Consider the following 12,690-nt stretch of genomic DNA (forward strand, 5'->3'; position numbering starts at 1 on the left):
CTAAATAACAGGTGTCTGGTCCTGGAGAAAAGAGTGGATATTAACAGACAAACAATAGATGTCCTCTATAGACCAAGGTCAAATACATCCTGGCTCTGAATCCTACATCAGTCCCCCTCCAAGCCCTCTCCCTGTTGTTGGTCTTCTAGTCCAGAAGACTAGAGGTAATTCTACCTTGGTGTATTGATCAGGGTTCTTCAGAGAAACAGAACCAAAGAGAGAGAGAAAGAAAGAGAATATGAAGAGATCTGCTGCAAGAAATTGGCTCACACAGTTACAGAGGCTGAAGAACCTGTGATCTGTGGTCTGCAAACTGGAGACCCAGGAGAACTGGTGGTATAGTCTGAGTCTGAGCTGAAGGCCTGGGAACCAGGGCAGCTGAATCCCAGGGCAGGAGGAGACTGATGTCCCAGTTCAGCAGTCAAGCAGAGAGAGAGAGAATTCCTGCTTCCTCTTCCCAGTTCGTTCTGTTCAGGCCTCAGTGGATAGACGATGCCCACCCACGTTGGGGAGGGCAGTCTGCTTTATCACGTCCACTGATTCAAGTGCTAATCTCTCCCCCGAAACACCCTCACAGACGTGCTCAGAAGGAGTGTTTAGCTAAACATCAAGCAGACATATAACATTAACCATCACACTGAGCAGCTTGGTTATGGAGATTTGGACCCCAGTACAAAAAGCTTTTTGTGGGTAAAATGTGGTGGGAGTATCACCCCAAAAGTTAAAGACCCCAGTTCTTGTCATACCCAAAAGATAAATGTACAGTCAGGAGACAGTGCATTATGTAGCAAAAGATTTTGAAAGATTTATTTAAAAAAAAGAAAAGTACACCCCAAGAACAGGAGGCGGGCTGGTCCACGGGAGAAAAAGCGGCCGTTTCTGTTTCCTCCTTTTCTCTTATACCCTCGCTTAGAGGTAGTCTCTTGATTGATTGATGGCTCTTGGCCGGAATGCTTAGTCATGTTTGGCCCCTTTGCGGCTGTCCTTACCCATGGTGCACACAGAAAAACCCATGGGGCTGAGGGGAGCCTAAACCACAGTGTTAACTATAATATAATGAGCAGTGGTTCACGTCCGGTTAAGTCCTTTCTGCTACCACGCAGTTGTGGCTGTCGGGTTCTAACTGGTTTCTTGCTGGCACTCATTTAGAAAAAATAAAGTCCCTTTATGCTGGAGGCGGACGTGATGGCATCTTCTGGACCATCCTCCCTCTCCTCCACCTACCTGCCCGGTGCCCCTACTTATCTCACTACCTAACAGAAGCATCTATTAGAAACAAAGAGAAGGGAGAGGAGAACCAGATGACATCACAGTTTTTACCCCCCAGCTCAGCTAGCCTAGACCAAGTCTCCAACAACATTTTCACTGGCGCGAACACATCTTTTGCCTTTCATTACAGCAACAAATGGCATTGGCCATGAAGAGAGGTGTGTTAGTGCTAGAGCAATGGTTTTCAAAGCTTTAAACACAGTCCCCTTTATTTATCACAAAGGAAGCAGCACGCAGAACCCCAACATGTAGAACAGACAGGAGCAGAGCTGCTGCGGTGCAAGCTTTCCTTGTGTCTCCCTCCCCAGGATCCCCGGTTTCCTCGGGACTCCATGACTTAACTGTAACAGCAGAGGCAGGTTACATTCTCTGTGATTTCCTTTGAAATGCCTCAGCGTCGACAATGTGATTTGCAGTGCGTGTGATTTAGATGTAACCTGTACCCAAGGATCGCTCTAACTGGGAATGCACATGCAGGGGTGCCACACTCCAGAGGCAAGAACGCTGAGGTCTTGAGCCATCAGCACCTCCAGCAGTCATCAGAAGCCAGCTGATGAGCATAATGGATAATAGAGATGCTTTTTGTTGATAACACAAGTGATGGTCAAGAGAAGAGAATTAGATCAAATATTAAAGAGAGGCTCCCCTGTCACATGGTAAGAACAGGATACAAGAATCTAGCAAGTGAGGGGAGGGTATAGCTCAGTGGTAGAGCACATGCTTAGCATGCACAAGGTCCTGGGTTCAACCCCTAGTACTTCCAGTAAAAAATAAATAAACTAAACTAATTACCTCTTCCTGCCTTCGAACAGTTAATCATTAAATTAAAAAAGGGGTGGGGTGGGGTCCAGTAAGCGCTTACTTTTCACCCGGGCTTGATTCCCGGACAGCCCTGGGTGACGATGCTGATTCAGAGGATTCCTACTTGCCTGACTCTTAACTAGTTGGTTAGCAGAAGTCAGCCTGTGGAATACTGTTGTTTGTTTCACATAAGTTTTCCATGAACTGCCTTGTCAGAGTACCTAAAAGGACTCAGAGCTGGGTCTTCATTGAGATTACAGGACAGATTTTGTGATGGTTCCTCTGCTACTTGATAATACATGTTTGTAATATGAAGCAGAATTTAACCTGACCCTGTCTTAGGTGTAATCTGGTAGCAAGATTATGAAGGGGAAAGAACAAACACCTCCATCTACCTAAGGTTAGATCCAACTTTTGTGAGGCCTGAGACTTAGACATTTTGTGGGTTTTCTTTGAGAAAAAGCATTAAAAATTACAAACACAAAATTAGGTACAAAAGTAAATATTTATACAGAATGAGAAAAGGTCGGGGTGGGTGGGTGGGTAAAGCTCAGTGGTAGAGTGTGTGCTCAACATGCATGAAGTCCTGGGTTCAATACCCAGTACATCCAAAAGAAAAAAAAAAGAATGGGAAAAGAAATTATAACACATTTTGAATTTTTAAAAGTTAACAAATGTTACAAAGATCCAAAAAACAACATGATATGTTTATTAATTCATGGCTGATACAAGTCTACCATATATATTCCTACATTTTGGAGCTGTTTATTCTTAGATGGTCTCTTTATGTTACAACTATTCTGTAATATTTTCTGTAGAGAGAATAAAATAATTCAGTCCTTCCTCTAACTTGGTTGATCAAAAAATTTTGTGTTCTTTTTATTCTATCTATTTTTTTATTGAACTATAGTTGACATAGAATATTGTATTAATTTCTGGTGTACAGCATAGTGAGTCAGTCACAATATACATATATATATTCTTTAATAATTTTTTCCATCAATTTTTTTAATTGCAGTATAGTCAATTTACAATGTTGTATTAATTTCTGGTGTACAGCATAGTGATTCAGTTAAACATATTATATATTCCTTTTCATATTCTTTTTCATTACAAGGTTTTGAGTTCCCTGTGCTATACAGTAGGACCTTGCTGTTTATCTATTTTAAATATAGCAGTTAGTATCTGCAAATCCTGAACTCCCAGTTTATCCCTCCTCATCCCCTTTCTTCACTGGCAACCATGTTTGTTTTCTATGTCTTTGAATCTGTTTCTGTTTTGTAAATAAGTTCATTTGTGTCCTTTTATAAGATTCTATATGTAAGTGATATCATATGGTTTATTTCTTTCTCTTTCTGGCTTATTTCACTTAGTATGATGATCTCCAGGTCCAGCCATGTGCTTCAGATGACATTATTTCATTCTTTTTTATGGCTGAGTAGTATTCAATTGTATGTATAAATATACCACAACTCTTTATCTACTCATTTGTCAATGGACATTTAGTTTGCTTCCATATCTTGGCTATTGTAAATAGTGCTATTATGAACATTGTGGTGCATGTGTCTTTTCAAATTAGAATTTCCTCTGGATATATGCCCAGGAGTGGGATTGCTGGATCATAGGTAACTCTATTTTTAGTTTTTGGAGGAATCTCCATACCAGTTTCCATAATAGTTTCACCAAACGACATACCCACCAGCAGTGTAGGAGGGTTCCCTTTTGTCCACACCCTCTCCAGCATTTATTGTTTGTGGGCTTTTTAATTATGGCCATTCTGACTGGTGTGAGATGATACCTCATTGTGGTTTTGATTTGCATTTCTCTAATAATTAGTGATACTGAGCATCTTTTCACATACTTTTGGTCATCTGGATGTCTTCTTTGGAGAAATGTCTATTTAGGTCTTCTGCTCTGGTTTTAATTGTTTGTTTTTTTGTTATTGAGTTGTACTAGTGGCTTGTATATTCTGGGATTTAAGGCCTTGTCAGGCACATCATTTGCAAATAAAATACTGTGTTCTTAATTTTTAAAATTCATCCAATAAGTAGCTTCAATGGGTATTTACTATAGTTCTTCCACAGGACTTCTGCCCTATAAATAAGGAATTCTAGTCAATTTGATTTTGCATAATCTCTTCAAAAAAGAAAAAAAGTATGGAATGTGTATAATTGTATAGATTGTATATAGAGAGTATTTCTGACAGAATTTCCTTTACTAAAAATTGATGAGAACTGGATCCTCCATTTGCAACTTTCTATGTCTTGATTGGAAGAATTTTTTTGTGGATTAGCTCTTGGCTTTACACTATTAAAATCTTGTTTCTCTTCCTCTCTATCCTCTCCCACACCCTGTGCTGGGCACCATAGAACATGTTCCATCTCAGTAGGCTCTCTGGTCCTCCGTATCTCTATCACATCAATGTATAAATTTGCCCAATAAGTGGTAAGACTGTTCCTGCACAGGACAGATAGGAATAAGTATACATGGAAATGTCTACAAACCACATAAATACATACCACAAAACCCAAACTAAATTTATCACCAATTCAAATTTCCTTAGCTAGATCCCCCAAATGCCACTCAATGCCACCTGGTAAAATACCTAGGAATAAACCTACCTAAGGAGACAAAGAAACTGTACTCCAAAGAGTATAAGACACTGATGAAAGAAGTCGAAGACAATACAACAGATGGCAAGATATACCATGTTCTTGGAATGGAAGAATCAATATTGTCAAAATGGCCATACTACCCAAGGCAATATACAGATTCAATGCAAACCCTATAAAATTACTAATGATACTTTTCACAGAACTGGAACAAAAATTTTTAAAATTCGTATGGAAATACAAAAGAGCCTGAATAGCCAAAATAACCTTAGAAAGAATGGAGCTGGAGGAATCTGGCTCCCTGTCTTCAGACTATACTATAAAGCTACAGTAATCAAAACAGTGTGGTACTGGCACAAAAACAGACACATAAATCAATGGAACAGGGTAGAAAGTCTGGAAATAAACCCATGCACTTATGGTCAATTAATTTATGACAAAGGAGGCCAGACTATACAATGGAGAAAAAGTCTCTTCAATAAGTTGTGCTGGAAAAACTTGGCAGCTACTTGTAAAAGAATGAAATTAGAATATTCTCTAACACTATACATAAAAATAAACTCAAAATGAACAAGTTTATACTGTATAACACAGGTAACTATATTCAATATCTTGTAGTAACTTACAGTGAAAAAGAATATGAAAACAAATATATGTATGTTCATATATGACTGAAGCATTATGCTGTACACCAGAAATTGACACAACATTGTAAACTGACTATACTTCAGTAAATGTATATATATATATATATATACAAAAAAAAAAACCAAAAACAACCTCAATGTTTTGTGTGCCCCATACCTCAAGATGGATTAAAGACCTAAATGTAAGACCAGATACTATAAAACTCCTAGAGGAAAACAGGCAGAACACTCTTTGACATAAATTGCTGCAATATTTTTTTTCGAATCAGCTCCTAGAGTAATGGAAATAATAGCAAAAATAAGCAAGTGGGACCTAATTAAACTTAAAAGCTTTTGCACAGCAAAGGAAGCCATAAACAAAATGAAAAGACAACCTATGGAATGGGAGAAAAAGATTTGCAAATGACATGACAAACAAGGGACTGATTTCCAAAATATACAGTTCACAGAGCTTAATATCAAAAAAACAAACAACCCAATCTGCGCAAAAGACATAAACAGACATTTCTCCAGACAAGACACCCAGATGGCCAACAGGCACATGAAAAGATGCTCAATATGGCTAACTATTAGAGAAATGCAAGTCAAAACTACAATGAGGTATCACTTCACACCAGTCAGGATGGCCATCGTTAAAAAGTCTACTAATAATAAATGCTGCAGGGGGTGTGGAGAAGAAGGAACAGTTCCATACCGTTGGTGGGAATGCAAATTGGTGCAGCCACTATGGAAAACAGTATGGAAATTACTTAAAAAACTAAAAATAGACTTACCATATGATTCTGGTATATACCATATACCACTCCTGGGTATATATCTGGAGAAAGCTATAATTCAAAAAGATACATGCACCCCAATGTTCATAGCAGCATTATTTACAACAGCCAAGACATGGAAACAACCTAAAGAACCATCAACAGACAACTGGATAAAGAAGTTATGGTATATATATACAATGGGATATTACTCAGCCATAAAAAGGAAAGAAATGATGCCATTTGCAGCAACATGGATGGACCTAGAGATTATCATATTAAATGAAGTAAGTCAGACAGAGAAAGGCAAATATCATGATATCACTTATCTATGGAATCTAGAAAAAAAATACAAATTCTATTTACAAACCAAAAACAGACTCATGGACACAGGAGACAAACTATGGTTGCCAAAGGGGAAAGGGAAGGGGAGGAATAAATTAGGAGTTTAGGATTAACAGACACACATTACTATATATAAAATAGATAAACAATGAGGACTTACTGAGTAACACAAGGAACTATATTCAATTTCTTGTAATAACATATAATGGAAAATAATGTGAAGAGAAAAAATATATATGTATGTATATGTACAATTAAATTGCTTTGCTGTACACCTGAAACTAACGTTGTAAATCAACTACACTTCAATAAAAAATAAAATTTAAAAAAAGTTACTAGATGTGCCCCAAACAAGAAAACAACTCATAATGAAGAGAAAAGTCAGTCAACAGAAGTGGATCTAGAAATAACAAAGATGGAATTAGCAAACAAGGACCTTAAAACAACCAGTATAACTATGTTTAAGGAATTAGCGGAAAACATGAACACAATGAAGAGGTAACTGGAAATTATAAAATAAAAATAAATAAATCTTCTAGAGCTTAAAAACACAAAGACCCAATACCTGAAATAAAAAAAAAAAACATTATGCAGGCTTAGTATGAGATTGCATATTACAGAAGAAAAGATCAGTGAACTTGAAGAAAGAAAACAGAAAATATCCAAATTAAAGCACATAGGGAGAAAAAAACTGAAAAAACAAATCAACAGAAAAACACAAAAACAAATATCAGTACTGAAACAGAGGACATCATTACAAATCTTACAGATATTTAAAAAACAGCAAGAGAATATTATGAACCACTTTATGCCAATAAATGCAATAACCTAGTTAAAATGCACAATTTCTTCAAAAACTCAAATAACTAAAACAGACACAAGAAAAAATAGGAAAGCTAAATGGACCTATATATATTTTAAAAGTGGATTCAAAATTTAAAATCTTTTGACAAAGCCAACTTCAGGCCTAGGTGGATTAAATAATGATTTCTATCAAAACTCGAAGAAAAAATACAAGTCTTAAACAAAATCTTTCAGAAAATAAAGGAACACTTCTCAACTCATTTTATGAGGTCACCATTACTCTGATACCAAAACCAGACAAAGACTTCAAACAAAATTACAGACCAACATCCCTCATGAACATAGACTTAATCCTTAAAATAGTAGCAAAAAAAATCCAGGAATATAAATTAAATGATAATACATTATGACTGAATGGGTTAATTAACCTTTGAAAATCAATCAATATAATTTACCACATTAACAGAATAAAGGTGAAAAATCATGTAATCATTCAAATCAATGTAGAAAAATCATGTGATAAAATTCAATGCCCAGTTGCAATTAAAAAAAAATCCTTCAGCAAACTAGGAATTAAAGAACTACCCCAACCTAATAAAGGATCTACCACAAACCTGAGCAAACACTACAATTTAATACTGAAAGACACTACTTTCCCAGTAATAATGAGATCAGGGCAGAATGTTTACCCTCTTCTGCTCATCCCTGTGTAGGAGTCCCAGCCAGTGAAGGAGCACACGAAAAAATAAACAAGTAAGACATGAAACAAGAAACAAAGACCTACAGACTGAGAAAAACAAAAGTTAAACTTTTTTATTCACAGAGGACATAATTGTGTACCTGAAAAAAATACTAACAGATCTGCAAAAAATCTCCCACACGAATAAATGAGTTTGTGTGGTTGTAGAATACACGATCAGTATACAAAATAAATTGAACGTATTTTTGTATGCTAGCAACAAACGTGGAAAATAAAATTTTATATAGGATTTTCAATAGCACCAAAAATATAAAATATTTAAGAATGAATTTAATCAAGCATGTGTAGGACCTGCTCATTAAAACCTACAAAAAACTGTTCTCAGCACAGCAGGGGCAGCAAAAACACTAGCAGCCTGGCTCTGAGTCCCCCATCTGGTTCCCACAACTTACCTCCCAGCACCTCAGAAGTACCCAGGGCTGCGTGACCTCAGGCTCTGGGAACAACTCCTGGCGTCACTACCTGTGAATGCCCCCAGCTCCCCCATGCCCAGCTTCAGCGAGGCCAAGGCAGCTGGCGCCCTGCTCAACAGACCAGCATCCAGCACCGCCCTGGGGATGAAGGCCCAAGTCTCTGAGCTCTTTGAAGTCCATGGAAGAGCCAGCAGCCTTCAGCACTGAGGACGCCGTGCCAGGGCTGCACCTGACTGAGCAGCACCGTGGCCGTTACATCATCCCATCGGCCCCGCATCCCCTGCAGCTGTCGGAGCTGAACATGCTGCTGTCGCTGGGTGTATGGGTGTGTGTTCTCTGGGGTCTGTGGCCCTCACCAAGGAGAGCTCTACCAGCAGGCCATGGAAGGGGCCTCCTGGCGTCACCTGCCCCACCCCTCAGACTCCATGCACATGCAGCAGTACCTCCCCAGGAGCCCCCGTCTGAATCCCCTGTCACCAGCACATGCTGCCTCGGCACCCGGACAACAGAGTTGTACCAGCGCCTGTGGCTGGAGACGCTCTGCTTCCTCCTCTTCTATCCAGAGGGCACTAAGGCACAGTAACTGGCAGCCAAAGCCCTTAAGAAGTGGTGGCAATTCCACACCAAATACATGCTGTGGTTCCAGGGGCATGAGGAGCCCAAGACAATCACAGAGGAGTTCAGGTAGGGCACCTGCATCTATTTGGACAAGAAGTGGGGACTGAAAAATAAGGAAGGCTTCACCTCTGAGTACCCAGGCCCCTCCCTGCCACACCCATCCTTCTGCCCAGGTCGGGTCCCTGCCCTGGAAGACTGAGGGGTGGCCCCAGGCCATGGGACATCCCCCTCCCTTGGAAAGCAGGGAGGGCCCTGAAGTTTTCCCATCCTGATGGCCCAGGGCCCAGGGCTGCCCCGCGCCCCCTCCCCAGTGAGAGACCTTTTTTTGTAAACTTATTTTCATTGTGGAAAATATTTATGAATAAAAACATTTATATTAAAAAACAGGAAAGATATACCATGATTGTGAATTGGAAGACTTAGTATCGTTAAGTTGTCAGTGCTCCGCAAATTGATTCAATACGATCCTCATCAAAATCTGAGCAGATTTTTTTAGCAATTGTTATCCTAAACCTAAAATTTATATGGAAATGCAAAGAACCTGTATTAGCCAAGACAACTTTGAAGAAGAAATTCAAAATTGGAAGACTTAAACTACCTGATTCCAAGACTTGTTTTAAAGCTGTAGTAATCAAGATGTATTCTGTGGCTGCTTTCTCACTATAATGACAAAGTTGAGTAGTTGCGACCCGGATCAATTGGCCCACAAAGCCTAAAAGTTTACCATCTGGCCTTTGCAGAGTTTTCTGACCCCTGTGATAAACGATGCTTATGTATGAGACATACTCTTATGTACAATTTCTGGCCCAATATATATTATTCCACCACTTTCTCTGCTACTCATTATAGCATATTAGAATGCAGGTTAGTGAACATAATTTTAGAAATAATATTTAATCCCATCTAATATATTTAAAAATACAAATTATTCATAAATTATGACACGTATAATTAATAGTAGATTGTTTGCAATATCCCTTACAACAGCTCACAAAGTCATGGATAAAAACTGCCCCTACCAGGCTGAAAATAATTGCACGTTAGATTTGTATTGTGTGTAAATATGCTAATTAGGCATAGTACTATTAGGCACGTTATAAAATTTATAAATGAAGAGGCCGACTGGCAAATGCATCTGTTAGAGCCTGCTACAGGTGTTTAGGAAAAGCAGACCAATGAGACAGCGGGGTGAATAGGTACAAACTGGCGATGGATTGGGTGTAGGTAGCGAAGACAAGTATTGAAAAAAGTAATTCCGAGGGTTCTTGTGAGTCTGGGTTTTTAGACGTAGTTGCTTTTGACCTCGTGGGAAAATTGTGAAGAAATATTTATTTAGATGTCAAGAGCAGAAAGGCTATGAGTTCAAATTGCAACTGCTTAAAGCAATGCGTTTCAGATGATTGAATTCACCAGGTCATCTTGCTGGAACGTAGCTTGATGCAGCAGTGTTGGGACAAGTAAGTGCCAAGTTCCTGCAGTTCCAAGAAGTTTTCAGGTGGCTCGGACACGGCTGATTCAGGGACCCCGCTTTGAACTAATAGAGACTCAAACGTCGATTTCTTCTGGAAGATCAGGGGAAGGTTGTGACAGGGCGTGGTTTTTATGCAAGAAAGGAAGGTGTCTATTGGTCTCCTCTAGAGGCAAGCTTGCAAAGGGCCTGCAATCTTGAGGGGATCTTTAATGTAGAGAAGAGGAGGATCCAGGGAAATCAATGAGAAAAAAAAAAAAAGAGCTGTCAGGAAAAAAAAAAAAAAGGAGAACCAGGAGAATTTATAGTCATTAAGGAATCCTATGGAATACTGAGTTTCAAGGAGGAGGTCAGTGGAATTCCAGTACGTAATTCATTTATCACAGTATCTTCCCTGCCCCTTTTCCAGTTGCCTCTTGGCTGTAGTAGATGGTTATTAGATTGTCTGTCCAAAGCCTACCCATTCCTTTTGCTGGAAAGGTCTCTCCTTGTCAACACGAGGCCCATGTGAACTGCCATGTTTTTATTTTATATTGCCCCATGCCCCCTCCCACAGTGGATTAGTCCAGGTGTGAACACCTGATCCCAGGCGGGCCAATCATAGTTCTTCCCTGGAATAACTTGAAATAAGATTTGATCGTGGCAAAATTGTTGGGCACAGAATAGTTTCTACAGTGGTCAGAGGTGTTAGGTACAGAATCTGGTAGTTGTCGCAGCCGTGTTAGACACAGCACAGAGAAACATCGCAGACAGGTGATGGAGGAGAGCCCTGGCAGTGTGCCAGCCATGCCGGCTGTTCCCAGGCCCAGCTCCAGCCCTCCTTTCCCATAATTTGGCTCTTCGCACTCCCTTCTGTAACCCAGAAAATTCCCCTGTTGCCTCAGATGGTCTGAGTCAGTTGCAGCAGAATTCTGACTAAGGCCCAGCAAACCTTTCCCCAGCACATTTCCTCATGTTCTTCCTCCCTGGGGCCTCTGCACCCTATTGACTGTCACTTTCCCCAGGTGCTTCCCCAGGATGACACCAGGCCAGAAGCAGCTGCTGGACAAGGACCATAAACCCCAGCGCTGGGCTCGGTGGATGTTACTGTGTCACTGAGCACCAGTGTACTGAATCCACGTGTTCATGGCAACAGCCAGAAGAGCCCACAAAAGGCTCGTCTTCAACACACTGGAGCCTCTCCTGGCAGATTGCTAAGGCCCTGGGGCAGAGCTTAATGTGCATGACTATTTGCGATGCGCAATTTCCTTTTCACCTCATTTCGACTAAATTAAATTCATTTTGGAATTCTCAAAGCTATTGCCTATTGACTTCTACCCACCCTCTCCTTACTTCATGTTCTAGGTACACTTTCCCCAAAACTGAAAGCCACTCCCATCTCTAGTTTCCTGCGTGCCTCAGATCCCTGGGGAGGTTCTATCCCTCCACAGTTTGTTAGGGTTCATGGAGTAAGTTAACTCCTCACTGCTGGGAAAATAAAATAAATAAAATAAAACCAAACCTGCTGTTCTGCAAAAAGACAAATATCGTTAGTACTTCCCACTCCCTCTCCCACCTCCAGCACACACACACACACACACACAGACATACACACACAGACACATACACACACAGACACACAGACATACATACACAGACACACACACAGACACACACACAAACACACACACAGACACACACACCCAGACACACACACACACACAGACATACACACACACAGACACACACACACAGAAACACACACACAGACATACACACACAGACACACACACAGACAGACATACACACACAGACACACAGACACACACACACAGACACACACACCCAGACACAGACACACACACACAGACACAGACACACACACAGACACAGACACACACAGACACACACACACAGACACACACACACACACACACAGACACACACACACACACACACAGACATACACACACAGACACACACACACACACACACACAGACACCAGGCCTGGCTGAGAGCAAGAAGCGCACCTCCCAACACCCCTCCTGCAGGCAGAAACGCTGGCATTCGTAAGCTGTCACTCTGAGGAAGACAGCAGCTGTGTTATTCTATGATTTATAGAACAGATTTGCATTTCCTTGCTTTTGAAGCTTGCCTATAATCTGCCACATAAATATTTGAAAGACAGGATGGTGGAAACAGACCTAAGCAGCTTAAT

General features: G+C 40.3%; 1 long non-coding RNA gene across 3 annotated transcripts in view; it reads left to right on the plus strand.

The window, feature by feature from the left end:
- The window catches only part of LOC106729018, a 40,581-nt gene that overhangs the window by 23,492 nt on the left and 4,399 nt on the right, over positions 1-12,690 (plus strand). Inside the window, exon 5 of one of the 3 annotated variants that reach the window (XR_004322598.1) lies at positions 11,497-11,697. The exons of the other annotated variants lie outside the window; for them this stretch is intronic. This is a non-coding gene — a long non-coding RNA (uncharacterized LOC106729018). Of the gene's footprint in view, positions 1-11,496; positions 11,698-12,690 lie in introns of those variants that run through there. 3 annotated transcript variants of the gene reach the window in all.

Source organism: Camelus ferus, chromosome 9 (genome assembly GCF_009834535.1).
Source record: "Camelus ferus isolate YT-003-E chromosome 9, BCGSAC_Cfer_1.0, whole genome shotgun sequence".
Taxonomy (NCBI): Eukaryota; Metazoa; Chordata; class Mammalia; order Artiodactyla; family Camelidae; genus Camelus; species Camelus ferus.